General features: G+C 44.1%; 1 protein-coding gene across 3 annotated transcripts in view; it reads left to right on the top strand.

The window, feature by feature from the left end:
• The window catches only part of KCNIP2 (potassium voltage-gated channel interacting protein 2), a 533,119-nt gene that overhangs the window by 283,110 nt on the left and 224,834 nt on the right, over positions 1–25,175 (top strand). The window lies entirely within an intron of this gene.

The raw sequence follows: 25,175 nt of genomic DNA, 5'->3' as shown, positions 1-25,175 counted from the left end.
CCCCTCTAGGGATGGAAATGTATCATGCTCCTTCCCTCTAGGGATGGAAATGTACCATGCTCCTCCCCTCTAGGGATGGAAATGTACCATGGCAGACCCACTAGGGATGGAAATGTACCATGCTCCTCCCCTCTAGGGATGGAAATGTACCGTGCTCCTCCCCTCTAGGGATGGAAATGTACCATGGCAGACCCACTAGGGATGGAAATGTACCATGCTCCTCTCCACTAAGGATGGAAATGTACCATGCTCCTCCCCTCTAGGGATGGAAATGTACCATGCTCCTCCCCTTTAGGGATGGAAATGTACCGTGCTCCTCCCCTCTAGGGATGGAAATTTACTGTGCTCCTCCCCTCTAGGGATGGAAATGTACCGTGCTCCTCCCCTCTAGGGATGGAAATGTACCATGCTCCTCCCCTCTAGGGATGGAAATGTACCATGCTCCTCCCCTCTAAGGATGGAAATGTACCATGCTCCTCCCCTCTAGGGATGCAAATGTACAATGCTCCTATCCTCTAGGTACAGTGCCTTGCAAAAGTATTCAGCCCCCCCCCCCCCCTTTGTTATTTTTTCATGTTTTGTTGCCTCACAACCTGGAATTAACATGGATTGTTTGAGGATTTGCATCATTTAATTTACAGAACACGCCCACAACTTTGAAGATTTTTTTTTTTTTATTGTGAAGCAAACAACAAAAAGGACAAAATAACAGAAAAAGTCAATGTGAATAACTATTCACCCCCCCTAAAGTCAATACTTTGTAGAGCCACCTTTTGCGGCTATCACAGCTCCAAGTCGCTTTGGATAAGTCTCTATGAACTTGCCACATCTTACCACTGGGATTTTTGCCCATTCCTCCTTGCAAAACTGCTCCGGCTCCTTCAAGTTGGATGGTTTGCGCTTGTGAACAGCAATCTTTAAGTCTGACCACAGATTTTCTATTGGATTGAGGTCTGAGGTTTGACTAGGCCATTCCAACACATTTACATGTTTCTCCTTAAACCACTCAAGTGTTGCTTTAGCAGTGTGTTTGGGGTCATTGTCCTGCTGGAAGGTGAACCTCCGTCCTAGCCTCAAATCACACATAGAGGTGGTACAGGTTTTGCTCAAGAATATCCCTGTATTTAGCACCATTTATCTTTCCCCCAAATCTGACCAGTTTCCCAGTCCTGACTGGTGAAAAACATCCCCACAGCATGATGCTGCCACCACCATGTTTCACAGTGGGGATGGTGTTCTTTGGGTGATGTGATGTGTTGGGTTTGCGCCAGACATAGCGTTTTCTTTGATGGACAAAAAGTTAAATTTTAGTCTCATCAGACCAGAGCACCTTCCTCCATACATTTTGGGAGTCTCCCACATGCCTTTTCGTAAACTCAAAATGTGCCATTTTGTTTTTTGCTGAAAGTAATGTCTTTCTTCTGGCCACTCTGCCATGAAGCCCAACTCTATGGAGCGTACGGCTTATTGTCGTCCTATGTACAGATACTCCAGTCTCTGCTGTGGAACTCTGCAGCTCCTCCAGGGTTACCTTAGGTCTCTGTGCTCCTCTCTGATTAATGCCCTCCTTGCCCGGTCCGTGAGTTTTGGTGTGCGGCCGTCTCTTGGCAGGTTTGCTGTTGTGCCATGTTATTTTTTATTTGGTTATGATAGATTTGATGGTGCTCCTAGGGATCATCAAAGATTTGGATATTGCTTTATAACCTAACCCTGACTTGTACTTCTCAACAACATTGTCCCTTACTTGTTTGGAGAGTTCCTTGGTCTTCATGGCAGTGTTTGGTTAGTGGTGCCTCTTGCTTAGGTGTTGCAGCCTCTGGGGCCTTTCAAAAAGGTGTGTCTATGTAATGACAGATCATGTGACACTTAGATTGCACACAGGTGGACATCATTTCACTAATTATGTGACTTCTGAAGGTAATTGGTTGCACCAGAGCTTTTTATGGGCTTCATAACAAAGGGGGTGAATACATACGCACATGCCAATTATCAGTTTTTTATTTCTGAAAAATAGTTTTATGTATTTATTTTTCTAATTTTACTTCACCAACTTAGACTTTTGTGTTCTGATCCATCACATATAATTCAGATAAAAAAAACATTGAACTAAAGGCTGTAATGTAACAAAATAGGTAAAAAGCCAAGGGGGGTGAATTCTTTTGCAAGGCACTGTATGGGTCGCTTTTAGCAGGTACATTTTTTTAAGAGGGGGGATCCTTCGCTTTTCTGATTTTCGGAGACCGATCCCGACATGTTCTTCTGTCTGATGTGAGCCGCGTTCTGTTCAGTAATTTGTGCCTAATTATAGCCCGACACCACCAGCTAAATATATCTCTGTCGTTGGCGCAATCCTCAGGTGTTATTACCAGGTGTGAAATGAGCGTTTTTTGTATGGCAAACACAGGTGCCGCCTGCCAGATGGGGGCCGCCAGGAGCGCTGTCACGGCTCTCCATGATTGAACTTCTCTCCCGCCGTCACCGAAACGTCTTGTAAAGATGCTTATCTGTCATTTGTCAGGAAATATCTATAAATAGTGAAGTGGACTCGACATGATGGCCCATTACCCACCTGTGTATTACTGACTTATGGATGAGATAAGAGGATGGCGAGGAGGGCGAGGAGGGCGGTGGGGACGAGCCGGTGGGGACGAGCCGGTGGGGAATACGGGGGGATGATATTAAAGGGAGCGGATAGAGAGCAATTCAAGGAAAAGGGGCAGCATTTGTGTTTATTTCTTTTTCTTAGGCGATAAAAAATACATTGTTAAAAAAATATATATTTTTATTTTATTTTTTATTTCAAGTAACTATATAAAACAAGTAAAAAAAATGGTGGTTGTACACATTAGTAATATGATGTAAATATACAGCATATTACAGCTGATCGATGCCCATATATTATTATTATACGGGATTTATAGAGCGCTAACAGTTTGCGCAGCGCTTTACATCAGGGTAGACAGTACAGAAGGGGTGTCCAAACTTTTTTCGAAGAGGGCCAGATTTGATGAAGTGAACATGCGTGAGGACCGACCATTTTGCCTGACATTCTTTAAACCAGGGGTTGGAAGGGGGAGCGGAGCTGCTGAGTTACTGTTGGGAAGGGGAGCAGAGCTACTGAGTTACTGTTGGGAAGGGGAGCAGAGCTACTGAGTTACTGTTGGGAGGGGGAGCGGAGCTACTGAGTTACTGTTGGGAGGGGGGGCGGAGCTACTGAGTTACTGTTGGGAGGGGGAGCGGAGCTACTGAGTTACTGTTGGGAGGGGGAGCAGAGCTACTGAGTTACTGTTGGGAGGGGGAGCTGAGCTACTGAGTTACTGTTGGGAGGGGGAGCAGAGCTACTGAGATACTCTTGAGAAGTGGAACAGAGCTACTGAGTTATTGTTGGGAGGGGGAGCGGAGCTACTGAATGTTGGGAAGGGGAGCAGAGCTACTGAGTTACTGTTGGGAGGGGGAGCGGAGCTACTGAGTGTTGGGAAGGGGAGCAGAGCTACTGAGTTACTGTTGGGAGGAGGAGCAAAGCTACTGAGTTACTGGTGGGAGGAGGAGCAAAGCTACTGAGTTACTGTTGGGAGGGGGAGCGGAACTACTGAGTTACTGTTGGGAGGGGGAGCGGAGCTAATGAGTTACTGTTGGGAGGGGGAGCGGAGCTACTGAGTTACTGTTGGGAGGGGGAGCGGAGCTACTGAGTTATTGTTGGGAGGGGGAGCAGAGCTACTGAGTGTTGGGAAGGGGAGCAGAGCTACTGAGTTACTGTTGGGAGGAGGAGCAAAGCTACTGAGCTACTGTTGGGAGGGGGAGTGGAGCTACTGAGTTACTGTTGGGAGGGGGAGCAAAGCTACTAAGTTACTGTTGGGAGGGGGAGTGGAGCTACTGAGTTACTGTTGGGAGGGGGAGCGGAGCTACTGAGTTACTGTTGGGAGGGGGAGCGGAGCTACTGAGTGTTGGGAAGGGGAGCAGAGCTACTGAGTTACTGTTGGGAGGAGGAGCAAAGCTACTGAGTTACTGTTGGAAGGGGGAGCGGAGCTAGAGAGTTACTTTTGAGAAGGAGTCACTGCTGGGAGGGGGAAGCGGGGTGAGCTGATCTATTGAGTCAATGCTGGGAGGGGGTGGCAGAGGGAACTGATCTGCACAGTCACTTCTTGGAGGAGGGAGCAGGGGGCGCTGAGCTGCTGAGAGAACAACTTGAATGACTTCAGTGCTTCTGCTGTGAACGTTGAGGATTAATTGCTCCTCAGTGCCTGTAGCTACAGAGGCCAATTAACATCTTTTTTTTGGAACGCAATTGGCAGAGGTGACGTTAAAAGGGGGCGGCGACGCGTTTCGGAGCATGCTCAGAGGCTTCTTCTTCAAAACCCTCCTTTCTACTATTTGAATCTCTATAGCCTGGCCACAGGTTCATGTCAAATCTCATGATATTGGAACAATACAATATAAATCGGATCAATATCCAATTCAGTAGAATTCCCAGCTTCTTAAAATAGCATCATATTGTTCTAATAGACCTACTCGGGGGATGAGAAGCAACCTCATCATTCCAGCTTTACCTGATTATCCGCGCACTTCATAACCGCGTTGGACCCATGCCAGCTGTATGTCATTGTTAAGGAACGCTCGGCGGCGGTCTCTGCATTTTTTTTTTTTTGGGATTGATTTCCTGATTGATAGACATTCTCGCTGCGCTCCTCTGCAGCTCTATGTAATCTATTTTCATTCTGTGATCATTGGTGACTTTTATTAGTGATGATGACTTTGCCGGCGCTTCCTTTCCTTTGCCTTGTCAGGGAGGTGACAGCTGTTCCCCGCAGCCGTAGAAGCCGTTAGACTAATCGGGAAAAGTGAAGGACAGAGCGTGTCAAAATGTGTCGGCAACATCTGGGCTTCCATACAACGGTGACGGCAAACGCTTTGTAATTTCAGAGAGGTGACATTGGGAAGAATTGGATAAGCGTTGATTGTCTTGTGTGTAGCCGGCCATATGTGGGCACATCTCTCTGGGATGGAGAACGCCACTTCTTCCCTGAAGAAATGTAGAGGAGCAACACACTCTTCTACCTCAACCAGAGGTTTTGTGGACTAAAAGGAGTACTTCTGGGGGGGAGGGGGATGTTTTGGTCATTTGGCCATTTATAGATGGGAACCTGATGGAGTCTCTGAAGCCTGCCCATGTGTGTGTTGGTTTGGTTGAAGGCCTCCTGCTGTGTACATGGGCACTGTCAGTCATGGGGTGATGCTGGCATTAGGACTCTCCAAACTTTCCACTATGAGGGCCACATTAGATAAATGAACAAGTGTCCCCTGACATTAGGGTACCCATCAGAGTCCCTCTTACATCAGAGGCCCCCATCATGAGAGACCTCCATACATTAGGGTCACCATCAGAGCCCCTCTTACATCAGAGACCCCCTTACATGAGAGACCTCCATACACTAGGGTTCCCATGAGAGTCCCTCTTACATCAGAGGCCCCCATCATGAGAGAACTTCGTTCATTAGGGTTCCCATGAGAGTCCCTCTTACATCAGAGGCCCCCTTACATGAGAGACCTCCGTACACTAGGGTTCCCATGAAATTCCCTCTTACATCAGAGGCCCCCTTACATGAGAGACCTCTGTACACTAAGGTCCCCATGAGAGTCCCTCTTACATCAGAGGCCCCCATCATGAGAAACCTCTGTACAATAGGGTTCCCATGAGAGTCCCTCTTACATCAGAGGCCCCCTTACATGAGAGACCTCTGTACATTAGGGTTCCCATGAGAGTCCCTCTTACATCAGAGGCCCCCTTACATGAGAGACCTCCGTACAATAGGGTTCCCATGAAAGTCCCTCTTACATCAGAGGCCCCCATCATGAGAGACCTCCATACATTAGGGTTCCCACGAGAGTCCCTCTTACTTCAGAGGCCCCCATCATGATAAACCTCTGTACAATAGGGTTCCCATGAGAGTCGCTCTTACATCAGAGGCCCCCATCATGAGAAACCTCAATACATTAGGGTTCCCATGAAAGTCCCTCTTACATCAGAGACCCCCTTACATGAGAGACCTCTGTACATTAGGGTCCCCATGAGAGTCCCTCTTACATCAGAGGCCCCCTTACAGGAGAGACCTCCGTACATTAGGGTCCCCATCAGAATCCCTCTTACATCAGGGGCCCCCTTAAAATAGGGTCCACATTTGAGCCCCCTTTACATATTTAGGGTTACCATGAGAGTCCCACTCTTACATCAGGTTCCCCATCAAAGTCTCCCTTACATTAGGGTCACCATCTGAGTCCCTCTTACATCAGAGCACCCCCCCGCAATAGGATTCACACCAGAAACCACCTTACGTTAGGGTCCACATCAGAGTCCTCCTTATATTAGGGTCCCCCTAACATCATTGGGGATCCTGTGAGAGTCCACTTACATCAGAATCTCCCTTACATCAGGGTCCCCATCAAAGTCCCCCTTACATCAGAGGCACCCTTAAAATAGGATTCACGTCAGAGTCCTCCTTATATTAGGGTCTCCTTATATTATTAGGGATAGCATGAGAGTCTTCTTACATCAGAGTTCCCCTTACATCAGGGTCTCCATCTGAGTCCCTCTTACATCAGAGCCCCCCCCTTTTCACTTTTCAATTGGATCCACACCACAGTCCACTGACATCAAGGTCCCCATCAGAGTCCTCCTCACATTGGGGTCCCCTTTAAATGTTTAGGGTTCCTGTGAGAATCCCCCTTACATCAGGTTCGCCACCAAAGTCCCCCCTTAAATTATTAGGGTTCCCCTGAGAATGCTTCTTTCATCAGAGACCCCCTTACAGAAGGGTCCCCACCAGAGTCCTCCTTACATCAGAATCCCCCTTACATTAGGATCCCCATCAATGTCCCCCCTTATATTATTAGGGTTCCCATGAGAGCTCCCATTACCTCGGAATGCCCCTTACATTAGGGTCCCCGTTAGAATGCCCCTTTCATTAGGGTCCCCATTGGAGAAGCAGAGACCATAGGCAGCCTCTGCTGACCTGGATTCTCAATCTGTGCACTGTGAATATACACCACTGACCCTGACTATGGGCCAGATAAAACCTTGTAGGGGGCCCAGTGTGGCACTGGGCCATAGTTTGGAGACCCCTTTATTACCTCATGCCGTGTTTCACAGATTTCATAAATACTTACCCTTGTCAACTTTCTGACCCTCAGAGGCAGATCTCTATTAGCAGTATTAATACAGCACAAGAGGTTGGCTGAAATATGTATCCTCCCCGGGGAAAATGCTGCTCCTGGCTCTCTATGGTGCTGGCCACATATCTGACCTGGGCAACCGGGTCATATAATCTACAAAAGAGGAGGATCAGAGTTTGTCTGACCCTCCTCTTTGGAAGTCATATGGCCTAGCGCTTCAAACATGGAGTTAGCAACTGGAGGGAGTCTGGAGCAGTATTTTCCCCAGGAGGAACATGTTAGAACTTCTATTAGGTCCACTTTATAGGGGCATAGTTATCTTTTTTTTTTTTACTTGTCAGGTTGCTTTAACCGATGTCTTCTGCAGGTGAAAGTTTCTCCCATTGATCTGCAGATGAATGAAAAAGAGGAGGCGCAAAAGTAACAAAAGAGTTATTTTGTATCTCTCTATCTCCTGTCTGAACAATGTTTATAATCAATGTAACTTTAAGCTCCAGAATCACGGCAAAACACGGGACGTATTTGCAATGCCATTTTTTCTTAACGTGCGATTTTTGACGCGATTGTCGGGCAACAAAATGCGCAGCAAAAATCGCAACACAAAACACGCCTGACTCTGTGTCAAAATTTGGCCCGTCTATGGAGCGGAGGGAGGCCCATTCCAAAAACTCGCCACAAACAGCTCAAAAAAACTGATCAACATTTATTAAAAAATAATAATAATTTGTATCTCTTCATCTCCTGCCTGAACAATGTTTATAAACAATGTTACTTTGTGTCTATCTTCTGTCTGGTCAATGTCATAAAATGTTTTACTTTGTTTTACTTTACTTTGTATCTCCCTATCTCCCATCTGATCAATGTTTATAAACAATGTTACTTTGTATCTCTCCATCTCCCATCTGATCAATGTTTATAAACATTGTTAATAATAAAGTGGCAGTGTGGTGCTAATTAGAAACTGTATGAATGTGTACCCTGGATGTGGTACAACTATAGCAATATAATGTGCAAGTGCACCATAACAAAACGAAAAAGTGAGCTGGACAATATGTAAAATCTGTGCAACAATAAAACAAAGTCCACAAAAATGTGACAAGGTGAATTCCTCCCGTGAGGATGTCTTCAGTCACATGGGGATGATGAATTGCTTGTCTGCAGGTAATTTCCAATAACAACAAATTATGTAGAAAAATGGATACTCTTACCAACTGAGGTGGACCCTAGGTGTCATACGACAAAAAGGTCATACAGCTCCTGGTGTGGTGTCACATGTGTTTTGCCCCAGTTGAAGACCTCCTAGTGTCGAAACACGTCAGGCCAGCATTTCTTGTACCCCACGTTGCTTTTATTGTACTGCCATTTGATACCTGACTTATTATCAATAAACCACCCAGTTTGACCTGCACTATTTGGAGTCCTCCTTCCCTTTTTCTTCCCACATGTTTTTCCCTTGGAGCCTATGAGGAGGTGTGTTCGGAGACCATCGTTTTGACGACTGCAGAGTGCATGTGAAATCCACGGACTGAGAGTTGGGGACACCACACCAGGACCCGTCTGCTTGGCACCTGATCCATACCTCATATGATCTTGAGCCTGTATGACCCATTTGTCGTATGACACCTAGGGTCCACCTCAGTCGGTAAGAGCATCCATTTTTCTCCATAATTTGTTATTGGAAAGTAACTTCAGACAAGCAATTCATCATCCCCATCTGAAGACATCCTCACGGGAGGAATTCACCTTGTCACATTTTTGTGGACTTTGTTTTATGTTGCACAGATTTTACATATTGTCCAGCTCACTTTTTCGTTTTGTTATGGTGCACTTGCACATTATATCGCTATAGTTGTACCACATCCAGGGTACACATTCACACAGTTTCTAATTAGCGCCACACTGCCACTTTATTATTCACTTCGAACCTTGTATGTTTGAGTGTTGGCTGCTTCTTTTTTCACTTTATATATATTTGTTGTAGCAAGTTTTTTTCCACCCACACTATAAACATTGTTACTGTATTCAATCTGTCTCCTGTCTGAACGATTTTTATAAACAATGTTACTTTATATCCCTCTGTCTCCTGGGTGAGCAATGTTTATAAACAATGTTACTTTGTATCTCCCTAGCTCCTATCTGATCAATATTTAGGCCTCATGCACACTGGACGTTATAAAAAAGGCAGTAACATTAGCTGTAGAAAGCTGTAGCTGTAGAGTGAGTTTTTCAGTGTTTTTGTAGTAGAGTTTTTTTGGCGTTTTTTTTTATATGTAGCGGTTTTTTTAGCAGTTTTTTAGCAAAACTATACTCTCATAAAAGCATATGGCTCAAAGAGGCTGACAAACGCAGAAAAGCTGCGTTTTTCAGCGTTTTGAAGCTGTTTTCAGATTTTTTCAGAGTTAGAGTGTTTTTACAGCTGAAAAACTCCTCTGAAAACCCCACAAGTTCTGGGATTTTTGAATGAGGCCTTATAAACAATGTTGCATTGTATCTCTCTATCTACCGTCTGATCAATGTTTATAAACAATGTTACATTGTATCTCTCTATCTGCCGTCTGATCAATGTTTATAAACAATGTTACATTGTATCTCTCTATCTGCCATCTGATCAATGTTTATAAACAATGTTACTTTGTATCTCTCTTTATCTCCCGGGTGAACAATGTTTATAAACAATGTTACTTTGTATCTCCCTAGCTCCCACCTGATCAACATTTATAAACAATGGTACATTGTATCTCTCAATCTGCCATCTGAAAAATGTTTATAAACAATGTTACTTTGTATCTCTCTATCTCCTGGCTTTGATTTTAAGAGCCAGAAATAGTCAACAAGTGGAATTGAGGAATGGGGGAGGGGGAAGGGGGTCATCACAACGGGGCAGGTGGGCTCGATCCCTCAAATTGCCGTAGGTGTACGTCGGTCCCTTTAACAGCTATAACAGGTGCGTGCACACCCGTTGCATGGCGGGGGAGCCGGTGCGCTTGGCCGAAGGCCGCGATGTCCGCCGGCCACTCGTGATCGCTTCACAGAGAGCCAGAACGGGGATCTGTCAATGTAAACAGATAAATCCCCATTATGACAGGGGAGTAGAGAGAGATCGTCTGTTCCTAGTGATCAGGAACATCAATCTTTCTGTACTCCCAGTCAGTTCCCTCCCCCCACAGTTAGAAACACCTCCCAGGGAACACAATTAACCCCTCGATCGCCCCCTAGTGTTCCCTGCCAGTGACATTTACACAGTAATTAGTGCATTTTTTTAGCACTGATCGCTGTATAAATGTCACTGGTCCCAAAAAAGGGTCAAAAGTGTCCGATCTGTGCGCCGCAATGTCGCAGTCCCGCTAAAAACTGTGATCACCGCCATTACTAGTAAAAAAAAAAAAATTCTAATAAAAATGCCATAAAACTATCCCCTATTTTGTAGATGATATAACTTTTGCGCAAACCAATCTATATACGCTTATTGCGATTTTTTTTTTTTTACCAAAAATATGTAGAAGAAAATTGGCCTAAACTGATGAAGAAATTTGTTTGGTTTTTTTATTTGTTTTTTGGATAATTATTACAGCAAAAAGTAAAAAATCATGTTTTTTTTTTTTTCAAAATTGTTTTTTTTTTTTTTTTTATAGCGCAAAAAATAAAAACCGCAGAGGTGATCAAATACCACCAAAAGAAAGCTCTATTTGTGGGAAAAAAAGGACGTCAATTTTGTTTGGGTACAGCGTCACACGACCGCGCAATTGTCAGTTAAAGTGGCGCAGTGCTGTATCGCAAAGAATGGCCTAGTCATTAAGGGGGCAAAGCTTCTGGGGCTTAAGTGGTTAAAGCGGTGTTCCAGCCCAAAAAAAAAACAATCGGACACTTACCCGTCCTGGAGTCCAGCAATGTCGGCACCGCAGCTGATTTTTCCCATCAGCTGTCGGGTGCTGCTGCCGCCGCCATTGCGGGTACATGCCGCATACACGCGACCGGACTTTCCAGCAGAAAAGGTCAGACGGATTCCGTCGGACATTCCGATCGTGTGTGGGCTTCATCTGACTTTTTCTTTCTAAAATTCCGATGGACCTAGAAAAAGCGGGAACCCCTCGAAACGCGTCAGCCCACCTTTGAGCACTTGCCCTTGTATTGGGCATGTCTAATTTATACATTTTAATGTGTATATTTTGTAACCCAATTTTTATGAATACGTAGATACTTTTTATATGAATTTATCGTTTCTGTATATGAATAAACTGCATCATTTTTTAATCACAGCGTCAGATCACGCGCCTCCCACCTCTTTCCTTCACTTACCTGGCAGTGTAGCCTTATGGCTTCACGCCGGGAACCCTACTGCGCATGCGCGAGGCCCCGCTCCTCTCTCCTACTTGCCCGGTGACAGGGAGAGGAGGAGCAGTGATGTCACAGGCCGTGGCCCGGACTCCCGGAAGAGGGAACAGGATACCTGTCAAAGACATCCTGTCCCCCCTCCCCCCCGAAAGGTACCATTTGGAGGGGGAGAGGAGACAAACGAGCGGAAGTTCCACTTTTGGGGGGAACTCCACTTTAATGATTTTTTTTTTCTTTGTTGGGGGGTGTAGCATTCCCAGCGTCTTATGCCGCGTACACACGGGCGGACTTTTCGACCAGACTGGTCCGATGGACTTTCGACGGACTTTTGAACGAACGGACTTGCCTACACACGATCACACCAAAGTCCGACGGATTGGTACGTGATGACGTACGACCGGACTAAAATAAGGAAGTCGATAGCCAGTAGCCAATAGCTGCCCTAGCGTCCGGTTTGCGCCCGTCGGACTCGCATACAGACGAGTGGATTTTTCGACCGGAACTCGAGTCCGTCGGAAAGATTTGAAGCATGTTTCAAATCTAAAGTCCGTCAGATTTTCGACTGGAAAAGTCCGCTGAAGGTCCGATGAAGCCCACACACGATCGGATTGCTTCGCCGGACTCGGTCCGCCGGACCAGTCCGGTCAAAGTCCGCTCGTGGGTACGTGGCATTAAACTATTTAAGTACCTCTCATGCCGCGTAGACACGGGCGGACTTTTCGACCGGGACTGGTCCGACGGACTTTCTGATGGACTTTTGATGGACTTTCCGACGGGCTTTCGACGGACTTTTGACGGACTTCCGACGGACTTTTGAACGAACAAACTTACCTACACGCGATCACACCAAAGTCCGACGGATTCGTACGCAATGACGTACGACCAGATTAAAATAAGGAAGTTGATAACCAGTAGCCAATAGCTGCCCTAGCCTGGCTTTTCGCCCGTCGGACTCGCATACAGACGAGCGGATTTTTTGACCGTACTCGAGCTTGTCGGAAAGATTTGAAGCATGTTTCAAATCTAAAGTCCGTCAGATTTTCGACTGGAAAAGTCCACTGAAGGTCCGATGAAGCCCACACATGATCGGATTGTTTCACCGGACTCGGTCCGTCGTGTGTACGTGGCATTAAACTATTTAAGTACCTCTCATGCCGCATAGACATGGGCGGACTTTTCGACCGGACTGGTCCGACGGACTTTCTGATGGACTTTTGATGGACTTTTGATGGACTTTCGACGGACTTTCGACGGACTTTTCAACCGGACTGGTCCGACGGACTTTCGACAGACTTTTGACGGACTTCCAACTGACTTTTGAACGAACTTACCTACACACGATCACACCAAAGTCCGACGGATTCGTACGTGATGACGTACACCGGACTAAAATAAGGAAGTCGATAGTCAGTAGCCAATAGCTGCCCTAGTGTGGGTTTGCGCCCGTCGGACTAGCATACAGACGAGCGGATTTTTTCGACCAGACTCGAGTCCGTCGGAAAGATTTGAAGCATGTTTCAAATCTAAAGTCCGTCAGATTTTCGACTAGAAAAGTCAGCTGAAGGTCCGATGAAGCCCACACGCGGTCCGTCGGACCAGTCCGGTCGAAAAGTCCGCCCGTGTGTACGCGGCGTTAGACTCACTTCTAAAGGGGCCACCACTCCTAAAGGTGGGGAAATCCTGGTTGACAAGACACTCCGCCCAAGCACTACGAGCATGTCGGCCAGGCAATCGGCGTTTTCAGATGGAGAGGACCGAACATACAACGTCCACATATTTCTCCCACCACAGGTTTATAATAGGAACGAGAGCATAACCCGAGGCCTGGGATGTTGGACGTGTGACAAGACGGCTTCCGGTCCTTTTAATATGAAGAACGTCAAATCAAAGAAACGATACCTTGTAATCATTGTACCTGGCAGCTCGTTACCATGTCAACAGCTTCCTCTTTCTAAGATAGTCTAAATTTATCCCCGGCACAGTGACGGCACAGTCACCGGGAGATGTCATTCGTCTTTGTCAAGTCTTGCCTTTGTTAGGGGCTCAGCTGGAAGCACCTGGAGTCCTGGCACAATTATCCTTCAAACTTCCACCATTCCTCATCTTGTTGGGTGGATTGTTAAAGTTTCACAATGTTTCTTTTAGTTTTGGAAAGTTTGTATCGTTCATCATTTCACGACAAGTTTTCGGTACAAAGTTTTTCAGATCAGTGGAAAGTAGATAAGATACTTCTGTCCTTAATGTTCAAGATTTTAAAACCATTCGGTACCACAAAAGAATGTGTCAAAAATGAGTGTTTTTTGACTGTTAACTGCTCGCCTATCGGGGCAATTCTTTGTTTTTTTGCTCACGTTAAAATCAGCATGTTTGAAAAATTTGAACACCCCCCCCCTCCAACCATGATACACTATATTACCAAAAGTATTGGGACGCCTGCCTTTACATACACATGAACTTTAATGGCATCCCAGTCTCGTGCCCTGTACACGCGGTCAGATTTTCCGATGGAAAAAGTGGGATCGGATTGTGTTGTCGGAAATTCCGATCGCGTGTGGACTCCATCGGGCTTTTTCCGTCGGAATTTCCGACACACAAAGTTTGAGAGCAGGATATAAAATTTTGCAGACAACAAAATCCGATCGGAATCTACACAAATCCGACGGACAAAGTGCCACGCATGCTCAGAATAAATAAAGAGATGAAAGCCATTGGCTACTGCCCCGTTTATAGTCCCCGACGTACGCGTTTTACGTCACCAGCGTTCAGAACGATCGGATTTTCTGACAACTTTGTGCGACCGTGTGTATGCAAGACAAGTTTGAGCCAACATCCGTCGGAAAAAATCCATGGATTTTGTTGTCGGGATGTCCGATCAATGTCCGACCGTGTGTACAGGGCATAAAGCCTCGTACACACGATCGGATTTTTCAACAGGAATTGTGTGATGACAGGCTGTTGGCGGAAAATCCGACCGCGTGTACGCTCCATCGGACAATTGTTGTCGGATTTTCCGTGGACAAATGTTGGATTGCAGGTTTTCCGCGGACAAATGCCTGTTGTCGGATTTTCCTATCGTGTGTGTACACAAGTCCGTCGGACAAAAGTCCAAAGTACAAACACGGAATCAATGCTCACCAAACATGACATTAGCAGAAGGTGCTCAAAGGATGGAAAAATTTGAACACCCCCCCCCCCCCACCATGATACACTATATTACCAAAAGTATTGGGGCGCCTGCCTTTACACACATGAACTTCAAGGGCATCCTAGTCTAAAGCCTCGTACACAGGATCGGATTTTCTGACGGGAATTGTGTGATGACAGGCTGTTGGTGGAAACAGCCGACCAAAATTCCTCATAGTACGTCACTACGTTCGTGTTTGTTGGCCGACAATTGTGTATCGTTTGTATGCAAGACAAGTTCCTGGCACACGCCCTTCGGACTAAAGTCTGACGCTCTGTTGTCCCTAGGGTTTAATATTAAGTTGGCCCCGCCCTTTGCAGCTATAACAGCTTCAACTCTTCTGGGAAAGCCGTCCACAAGGTTTAGGAGTGTGTCTATGGGAAGGTTTGACCATTCTTCCAGAAGCGCATTTGTTGGACGAAAAGGCCTGGCTTGCAGTCTACTCTCTAATTCATCCCAAAGGTGTTCTATTGGGTTGAGGTCAGGACTCTGTGCAGGCCAGTCAAGTTCCTCCACCCCAAACTCGCTCCTCCATGTCTTTATGGACCTTACTTTGTGCACGGGTGCGCAGTCATCTTGGAACAGGAAGCGGCCACCCCCAAACTGTTCCCACAAAGTTGGGAGCATGAAATTATCCAAAATGTCTTGGTATGCTGACTCCTTAAGAGTTCCCTTCACTGGAACTAAGGGGCCAAGCCCAACCCCTGAAAAACAACCCCCACACCATAATTCCCCCTCCACCAAATGATATGGACCAGTGCACAAAGCAAGGGGGATTATGGTGTGGGGTCGTTTTTCAGGGGCCGGCCCCTTAGTTGGAGTGAAGGGTAATCATTAATCGTGGTCCTAAAGATATTGCTCTCACTCTGGCTCTTAGGACCTGGATTACCTGCTGGTGGCACTGTGGACAGAGGGTTGTCATTCCAGTATCCACCAACAGGTGTCTGTCAGCAGATCCCAGTAATCAGTTTCCACCTGATGCTGACTGCTGAGAGAGTATTTAGGTCACCTCCTATTAGTATCTCTCGCTCTGCTGCCAGATACTGTGTGTCAATTATTCTGATCCTTACCCTGTTCTTGCTCTTGTCCTGCATCCTGTACCCTGCTGCCTCTTATCCCTGACCCTCAGGACCTGGATCACCTGCTGGTGGCACTGTGGTTCCCTGGGCGGAGGGTTGTCATTCCAGTATCCACCAGCAGGAGCCTCCCAGCAGCCAGCAGATCCCAGCAATCAGTTTCTACCTAATGCTGGCAGCTGGGAGGGTATTTAGGTCCTCCACTACTAGTGCTTTCGCGCTACAGTGTTATACTCTGCTGTCAAATACTGTGTGTCAATTATTCTGATCCTGACCCTGTTCTTGCTCTTGTCCTGCATCCTGTACCCTGCTGCCTCTTATCCCTGACCCTCAGGACCTGGATCACTTGCTGGTGGCACTGTGGTTCCCTAGGCGGAGGGTTGTCATTCCAGTATCTACTAGCAGGAGCCTCCCAGCAGCCAGCAGATCCCAGCAATTAGTTTCTGCCTGATGCTGGCAGCTGGGAGGGTATTTAGGTCCTCCACTACTAGTGCTTTCGCGCTACAGTGTTATACTCTGCTGCCAGGTACTGTGCGCCAATTATTCTCATCCTGTACCCTGCTGCCTCTTGTTATCCCTGACTCTCAGAACCTGGATCACCTGCTGGTGGCACTGTGGTTCCCTGGGCGGAGGGTTGTAAATCCAAATTACGAATGACATTAGGAATGAAAACACGTATTGCTTTATTTGTACCAAAAATAAAATACTATCGTACCTCATTATGTACATCATTTTTTATAGAGTTTTTTTTTTGCAGTTCACTTAGGATGTGAATGGGTCGATCTGCTCTGATAATACTTTTCCAAATTTGTTTTTGATCAATTTCAAGTAGCGAACAATTTTAACCACTTGCTGCCTGCCCACAGTACATGTATTGCATGCAGGCTGAGCGACGTACCCCTATGTTGCTACTTACTTCCTGGTTTTGTGCGCGTGCCCCCTGCTGACCAGTACTGTGGTTGTTCACAGCACGAGTTTGTCAGCAGGTTACAGCCAATCATTTTGGCTGTATACCTGCTGATCAGCTGTGGCCAATCACAGCACAGACCTGTGTCTTTGTAAGCATAGGCTCTGGCTGGATTTCTCCCTGCCATTCAGAAATAAAAGCAAGGAGAGGCTCCAGCCAGATCACTGAGCAAAAGCAGCACACATACACTTGTTCAGCACACAGTTAACCCCTTGATTGCCCTTCTGGTCACCCCTGTCACCCAGCCAGTGCCATTGTTACAGTATTATCACTGATCACCGTATTCATGTCACTAGCGACGTCAGTGTCAGTTCCCCTCCCATAGCCAGTGTCTGTTAGCGCCAGATTGGCCGCCACACTATCACAGCTCCACTAAAAGGCGCTAATAGCTTCTTGATTATCCCTGTCACCCAGTCATTGCCATTGGTACAGTGTCAGTGTATAATATCACTGATCACCATCAGGGGCGGCCCGTCCATTAAGGAGCACCCGGGAGCCGCTCCCTCTCTTCAGGTCACCCCCTATATGCAATGGATAGATTCATACATAGCATAAATCTATCCATGGCCACCCCCGATTCATGCGTCTGGCCCCTTTCAGGGCACCGGGCACATGAAGTACAGTGGCCAGGTTTTTTTGAAGCATCTGATTAGAGCCAGAGGCTCTAATAGGCTTCAAAATAGGGTGAGCGTGGGTCGCAGAGAATGTGTCTGGAGCCAACCTGGGTATGTTGCAATGAATATTCGCTGTTGCAACACTGACCCTCCTCCAGGCCAATCGGGAAGCGGGTCTGGTACCTGTCACCCAATTGGCTGAAAGGACAGGCGATCCTTTTGGACGCAGAGGAGGAGGGGAGGAGGCGAGCAGCGTAAGCGAGGAGGAGAAGAGCCGCTGTGTTGTCCCCTAGCCGACGCTCGATCCCTGCCGCCGCTCCTCGAATGCCCACCGATGCCCGCCGCCTGGATGGGGTAAGTGCCGGTGGACGGTCTGGCGGACAGCGGGGGGGGGGTTGAGGTGCCGCAGGGGGGGGGGGTTTGGTTGTTTGCCACCCCCCCAAACAAAAACCACCAGCTGCCACTGATCACCGTATTAGTGTCACTGGCAACGTCAGTGTCAGTTAGTGTCCCTTAGCGCCAGATTGCCCGCCACACTATCACAGTCACACTATAAGTCACTGATCGCAGTCATTACCAGTGTAGTGTCAGTATGATTCAGAATATTGATCACACTCCGAACTAAATTAGTGTCCCCAATAGTATAGTGTCCCCGAAAACGCAGTGCTAGCAGGATCAGCCCCAATCACTGCCAGCACTTGCGGCATGTAGCAGAATACATTTTGGAATAAATTTATGGAGAAATTTGATTTTATTGGATATGTTTTATACCAGAAAGAAGAAATTCATTTTTTTTTCTATTTTCGGTCTTTTATAATTTGTATAATAAAAGATAAAAAACCCAGCAGTGATCGAATGCCACCAAAAGAAAACTCTATTTGTGTGAAAAAAAATTATATAAATTTAATTTGGATACAATGTTGCATGACCGCGCCATTACCAGTTAAAGTAGCGTAAAAATTGGCCTGGCCGTGAAGGGGGGAAAAAACCTTCTGGAGGTCAAATGGTAAATTAGTGCATTGGTGGCCAACCCCGTTTCCCAATCGTAGTTTTCGATCGCCAATATGATCACATATAAAATAGCCCTGTGTATGGCCACCATAAGCGCTCAAATAAGCAAAGATGAGAAAACTTTCCATCCTCGGCACGCCGTTAAATTATTTTGATGTGGTAAAAAACGCCCGCTCACGCCCCTTGTGGCTCGGCGTTTACCCTTGCCGGGTGACCTTTTCTATTTCCTGCTGTGCGTAGGACGGTGCGTGCGTTGTGGTGGAGGGTCATTCGTTAGCTGGCGAACGTAGAGCTGGCGTGACAGGCGCAGATTAATGAACCTATCAGATTTAGCAATTCACCGGATCCCTGTGAGCGCCGCTCATTTATAATATTAACAAAGCAGTCAGAAGACAAGGAATTAAAGTGATAGATCTTCACGTCAGCCGGCGCCTAAATTGTTGAGGCTCCTCATCGTACTTCTCGAGTTCCTGGAAACTTTTCATTTAACTGCGTCGGGTTTGGATCACAATATTGTGTGGAATGAGATTTTGGCTATAAATTTAAGATTTTTCCGCAAGATTTCTGTATAGATGGCCCTGGATGTGGGAGGCCGCTGGGAGGCGTAGGTGCGGTCCCACTGCTTTAGGGCTCCATTCACACCTAAGTGCTGTGTTTTGAGGGTTTTTTTGGGGGTTTTTTTCGAGCGTTTGTACATTCGTTTTTGAGAGTTTGTGTACATTGTTTTTAAAGTGTTTTTGATATTAGGGTTTGAGGTTAGGGTATAATATTAGGGCTAAGGGTTTATATTAGGGCTAAGGGTTAGTATTAGAGTTAGGTGGTTACCTTTTAGGGTTAGGGGTTAATTTTAGGGTTAAGAGTTGGGGGTTAAGATTTTTTATTTATTTTATGTATTTATTGTTATTCTTTATTTATGGTTATAGGCTAGTTAGTTTGGGATAGAGGATAGGAGTTATTATTAAGGTGAGGGGTTAGGGTATAATATTAGGGCTAGGGGTTAATATTAGGGTTAAGGGTTAGGATTAGGGTTAGGGGTTACAGTTTAGGGTAAGGGATTGATTTTAGGAGTTAATATTAGAGTTAAGGGTTAGGGTTTTTATTCATTTTATGTATTTGTTTTATTATTTATTTATTTTGTTAGGTTAGGGCTTAGGGTTTAATATTGGGGTTACGGGTTAATACTAGTATTGGGGGATAGGGGTTAATGTTAGGGTGAAGGGTTAGTATTAGGGTTAGGGGTTAATTTTAGGGTTAAGAGTTGGGGGTTAAGAGTTTTTATTTATTATATGTATTTATTTGTATTATTTATTTATTTATTTTGTGAGGTTAGGGGTTATTAGCATTAAGGGTAGGGGTTAGGGTATAATATTGGGGCTAGGGGTTAATACTAGGGTTAAGAGTTAGGATTAGGGTTAGGGATTCATTTTAGGAGTAAATATTCGGGTTAAGGGTTAGGGTTTTTATTTATTTTATATATTGTTTTTATTATTATTATATATATTTTTTTTTTAGGTTAGGGGTTAGGGTGTAATATTAGGGTTAAGGGTTAATATTAGTATTAGGGGATAGGGGTTAATATTAGGGTTAAGGGTTAGTATTAGAGTTAGGAGGTTATAGTTTAGGATTAGGGTTAGGGGTTAATTTTAGGGTTAAGAGTTTTTATTTATTATATGTATTTATTTTTATTATTTATTTATTTATTTTGTGAGGTTAGGGGTTATTAGCAATAAGGGTAGGGGTTAGGGTATACTATTGGGGCTAGGGGTTAATATTACGGTTAAGAGTTGGGGTTAGGGGGTTACAGTTTAGGATTAGGGTTAGGGGTTCATTTTAGGCGTAAATATTAGGGTTAAGGGTTAGGTTTTTTATTTATTTTATATATTGTTTTTATTATTATTATTATTTTTAGGTTAGGGGTTAAGGTTAGGGCTTAATATTAGGGTTAAGGGTTAACATTAGTATTAGGGGATAGGGTTAATATTAGGGTTAAGAGTTAATAGAGTTAGGGGTTATGGTTGAGGATTAGGGTAAGGGGTTAATTTTAGGGTTAAGAGTTGGGGTTAGGATTTTTTATTTATTTTTATTATTTATTTATTTATTTATTTTGTTAGGTTAGAGGTTAGGGGTTATTAGTATTAAGGGTAGGGGTTGGGGTATAATATTGGGGCTAGGGGTTAATATTAGGGTTAAGAGTTAGGATTAGGGTAAGGGATTCATTTTAGGAGTTAATATTGGGGTTAAGGGTTAGGTTTTTATTTATTTGATTATTTATTTATTTTGTTAGGTTAGGGCTTAGGGTTTAATATTAGGGTTACAGGTTAATATTAGTAGTAGGGGATAGGGGTTAATATTAGGGTTAAGGGTTAGTATTAGAATTAGGGGGTTATGGTTTAGGATTAGGGTTGGGCGTTACCTTTGTGGGTAAAGGTTGTGGTTTGGGTTTTTTATTTATTTTATGTATTTATTTTTATTCTTTATTTATGGTTATAGGCTAGTTAGTTTGGGTTAGAGGTTATTATTATTAAGGTGAGGGGTTAGGGTATAATATTAGGGCTAGGGGTTAATATTAGGGTTAAGGGTTAGGATTAGGGTTAGGGGTTACAGTTTAGGGTAAGGGATTGATTTTAGGAGTTAATATTAGGGTTAAGGGTTAGGGTTTTTATTTATTTTATTATTTATTTATTTTGTTAGGTTAGGGCTTAGGGTTTAATATTGGGGTTATGGGTTAACACTAGTATTAGGGGATATGGGTTAATATTAGGGTGAAGGGTTAGTATAAGAGTTAGGGGGTTATGGTTTTTGGATTAGGGTTAGGCGTTAATCTTAGGGTTAAGGTTGTGGTTAAGGTTTTTTATGTGTTTATTTTTATTCTTTATTTATTTATTTTGTTAGGTGGGGGGTTAGGGTTTAATATTAGTATTAGGGTTAGGATTAGGGTTAGGGTTTATGGTTTAGGACTAGGATTAGGGGTTAATTTTTTTAGGGGTTAATAATCTGGTTAAGGGTTAGGATTTTTATTTATTTTATGTGTTTATTTTGTTAGGTTAGGGGTTAGAGTTTGATATTAGTATTAGGATTAGGGGTTATGGTTTAATAGTAGAGCTAGGGGTTAACGTTAGGGTTAAGGGTTAGGGTTAGGGGTTAATTTCATGGGTTAATATTAGAGTTAAAGGTTTGGGTTAGGGTTTTTTATTTATATTATGCATTTATTTATTTATTTATTTTGTTAGGTTAGAGGTTAGGAGTTATGGTTAGGGGTTAATTATAGGATTTAGGGTTAGGATTTAGGGCTAGGGGTTAATATTAGGGTTAAGGGTTGGGTTTAGGGTTTTTTTTTCAATTAATGTATTTATTTTTATTTATTTTGTTAGGTTAGAGGTTAGGTGTTAATATTTGTATTAGGGTTAGGAGTTAGGGTTTAATATTGAGGCTAAGGGTTAATATTAGGGTTAAGGGTTAGGATTAGGGCTTACAGTTTATGATTAGCGTTAGGGGTTAATATTATTATTAATATAAGGGTTGGGGTTAGGGTTTTTTAATTTATTATATTTATTTATTCTTATTATTTATTTATTGTGTTAGGTTAGGGGTTAAGTTTTAATTTTTGGGGCCAAGGGTTAATATTAGGGTTAGGATTAGGGATAATTTTAGGGGTTAATATTAGGGTTAAGGGTTGGGGGTTAGGTTTTTTTTTAACTTATTATATCTATTTATTCTTCTTATTTATTTATTTATTTTGTTAAGTAGGAGTTAAGGTGTATTATTAGGGTTAGGGGTTAACTTTAGGGTTAAGGTTGTGGTTAGGGTTTTTTATATATTTATATTTTATTATTCGCTTATTTATTTATTTTGTTAGGTTAGGGGTTAATATTAGGGTTAGGGTTTAATATCAGGTCTAGAGGTTAATATTAGTGTTAAGGGTTAGGATTATGGTTATGGGTTATATGGTTTAGGACTAGGGTTAGGGGTTCATTTTTTTAGGAGTTAAAAATCAGGATAAGGATTTTTATTTATTTTATGTGTTTATTTTTTTTGTTAGGTTAGCGGTTAAGGTTAGGGGTTAGGATTTAATACTGGGGCCAAGGGGTTAATATTAAGGTTAGGGGGTAATATTAGGGTTAAGGGTTGGGGGTTAGGGTTTTTTTAACTTATTATATGTATTTATTCCTATTATTTATTTATTTATTTTGTTAGGTGAGGGGTTAAGGTGTAATATTAGGGCTAGGGTTTAGGATTAGGGTTAGGGGTTAATATTAGGTTTGGGGTTAGGTTTTTTTATTTTTTTTTATGTATTTTTTTTTTTTTATTAAATAATAATAATACTTATTATTATTATTATTATTATTATTATTATCATCATTGTTATTATTATTATTATCTATTTCTGCTTAATTATTGCATGTGGGCAGAGAAGTGCTCAAAAACTCTCTAATCAAGCATTTCCATGCCTTTTTTTTGGAACAAAAAACACTTAAAAAAATGCACCAATCTGCCCGATTCGAGCTACAAAAAAAAAAAAAAAATCTCCAGATCTTTTTTGAGCTTCAGGCATTTGGCTCCAGGCGACTTGGAGCGGAGATGTCAACTAATTCCATAGAGAATAATTGATTTTTTTTTTTCCTCCAGCATTCGAGATTCAAGCGACAAAACGCTAAGGTGTGAATGGGCTCCATTCACACCTTGTGCATTTTGGGACCACTGCGATTCTGTCCACGATCTCAAAACACGCCACGATTGTAAAACGCGGGTTCAGGTGCTACTCATTTCAAAGGCACCTTAAAACACCAGCGCAGATTTTTGCCGTCATTGTCACGCTGCAATCGCAGCAAATCGCAGCAAATCGCATCGCAGGGAGCTCCTGCTCCTTTTTGGGTGGCCGACGAGCCTCACCCGTGCGATAAATTGCACGACAATCTCGAATAAAAAAAAAACGCGCTCCGTTTTAGGTGCTATTGAAAAATAATGGCACCTGAACCCGTGTTTTGTGCTTCAAATGTGTTTTGGGATCGCGGGGGAAGAATTCTGCCGCAATCCCAAAAACGCCCCAGGTATGAATTGGGGCCCTTTAAAGCGACTCTCTTGGGTCCTTAAAATTTTGTCTGAGCTTACAATATTACCGGCGTGCGCCCAATGAATCTAGGTCGCAGGAATGCAGAAATAAGCGCACTCCTGCGATCCTGAAGGGAAGTGCGCTTGAAAAAGAATTGGCCGTACTTCAGAGCAACCAATCCAATTCCAGTTTGCTCTACAAAGAATAGTTCTAATGATTTCTGATTGGCTATAAAGGTGATTATCGCTGTGTCCCCCCCCTCCCACCCCTGGGGGGCTTCTACTTAGAAAAGTGAATGTACTGCTACTTCCTATCCACAAGGGGGCAGAGTGACTGCAGTAAAATGACAGATGCCAGATCACTGCATAATGTGTTCTGTGAGAAGCCGAGAGAGAATTAATTATTCAATTATAATTAGACATGTGCAATTCGTTTCGAGTTCATTTTTTAACAAATTTTGACTAATTTGAAAATATCCCGAATAAACAAAATCCTGTTTAACAAATTTTTCCGAATATTCGTAAATATTCGAAAATTGGTAGATTCAGAAATCAAAAAATTCGGTAATTCAAAAATCCGAAAACCCCAAAATTCGAAAATCTGAAATAATAACTAACTAATAATAACTGCCTACCGGGCACTTCCACCCCCATTCCTGCCCAGACCAATTTTCAGCTTTCAGCGCTGTCACACTTTGAATGACAATTGCACGGTCATGCTACACTGTACACATATGACATTTTTATCATTTTTAAAGAACCCCTCATTGTGTTTGCTTGGGTACAGCCTCCATTGTGTTGGGTGGGTGGAGCCTCCATTGTGTTGGATGGTTAAGGAGACTCCATGGTTTTGGGTTGGGTACAGCCTCCATTGTGTTGGGTTGGGTACAGCCTCCATTGTGTTGGGTGGTAGAGCGTCTATTGTGTTGGTTGGGTAAAGAGCCCCCATTGTGTTGGCTTGGGTACAGCCTTCATTGTGTTGGATGGTAGAGCGTCTATTGTGTTGGTTGGGTAAAGAGCCTCCATTGTGTTGGCTTGGGTACAGCCTTCGTGTTGGATGGTTAAGGAGACTCCATTGTGTTGGATTGGGTTGGGTACAGCCTCCATTGTGTTGGGTGGTAGAGCATCTATTGTGTTGGTTGGGTAAAGAGCCCCCATTGTGTTGGCTTGGGTACAGCCTTCGTGTTGGATGGTTAAGGAGACTTAATTGTGTTGGGTTGGGTACAGCCTCCATTGTGTTGAGTGGTAGAGCTTCTATTGTGTTGGTTGGGTAAAGAGCTCCCATTGTGTTGGCTTGGGTACAGCCTTCATTGTGTTGGATGGTTAAGGAGACTCCATTGTGTTGGGTTAGGTACAGCCTCCATTGTGTTAGGTGGTAGAGCCCCCATTGTGTTGGTTGAGTAAAGAGCCCCCATTATGTTGGCTTGGGTACAGCCTTCATTGTGTTGGGTGGTAGAGCGTCTATTGTGTTGGTTGGGTAAAGAACCCCCATTGTGTTGGCTTGGGTACAGCCTTCATTGTGTTGGATGGTTAAGGAGACTCCATTGTGTTGGGTTGGGTACAGCCTCCATTGTGTTGGGTGGTGGAGCGCCCATTGTGTTGGTTGGTTAAAGAGCTCCCATTGTGTTGGCTTGGGTACAGCCTCCATTGTGTTGGGTGGTAGAGCGTCTATTGTGTTGGTTGGGTAAAGAGCCCCCATTGTGTTGGCTTGGGTATAGCCTTCATTGTGTTGGGTGGGTAGAGCCTCCATTCTGTTGGGTGGGTAAAGATCCCCC

This window comes from Aquarana catesbeiana, linkage group LG08 (assembly GCF_042186555.1).
Source record: "Aquarana catesbeiana isolate 2022-GZ linkage group LG08, ASM4218655v1, whole genome shotgun sequence".
In the NCBI taxonomy this organism is placed as follows: Eukaryota; Metazoa; Chordata; class Amphibia; order Anura; family Ranidae; genus Aquarana; species Aquarana catesbeiana.
Note: the sequence above shows the minus strand (reverse complement) of the source record. Positions and strands in the feature narration are given on the sequence as shown.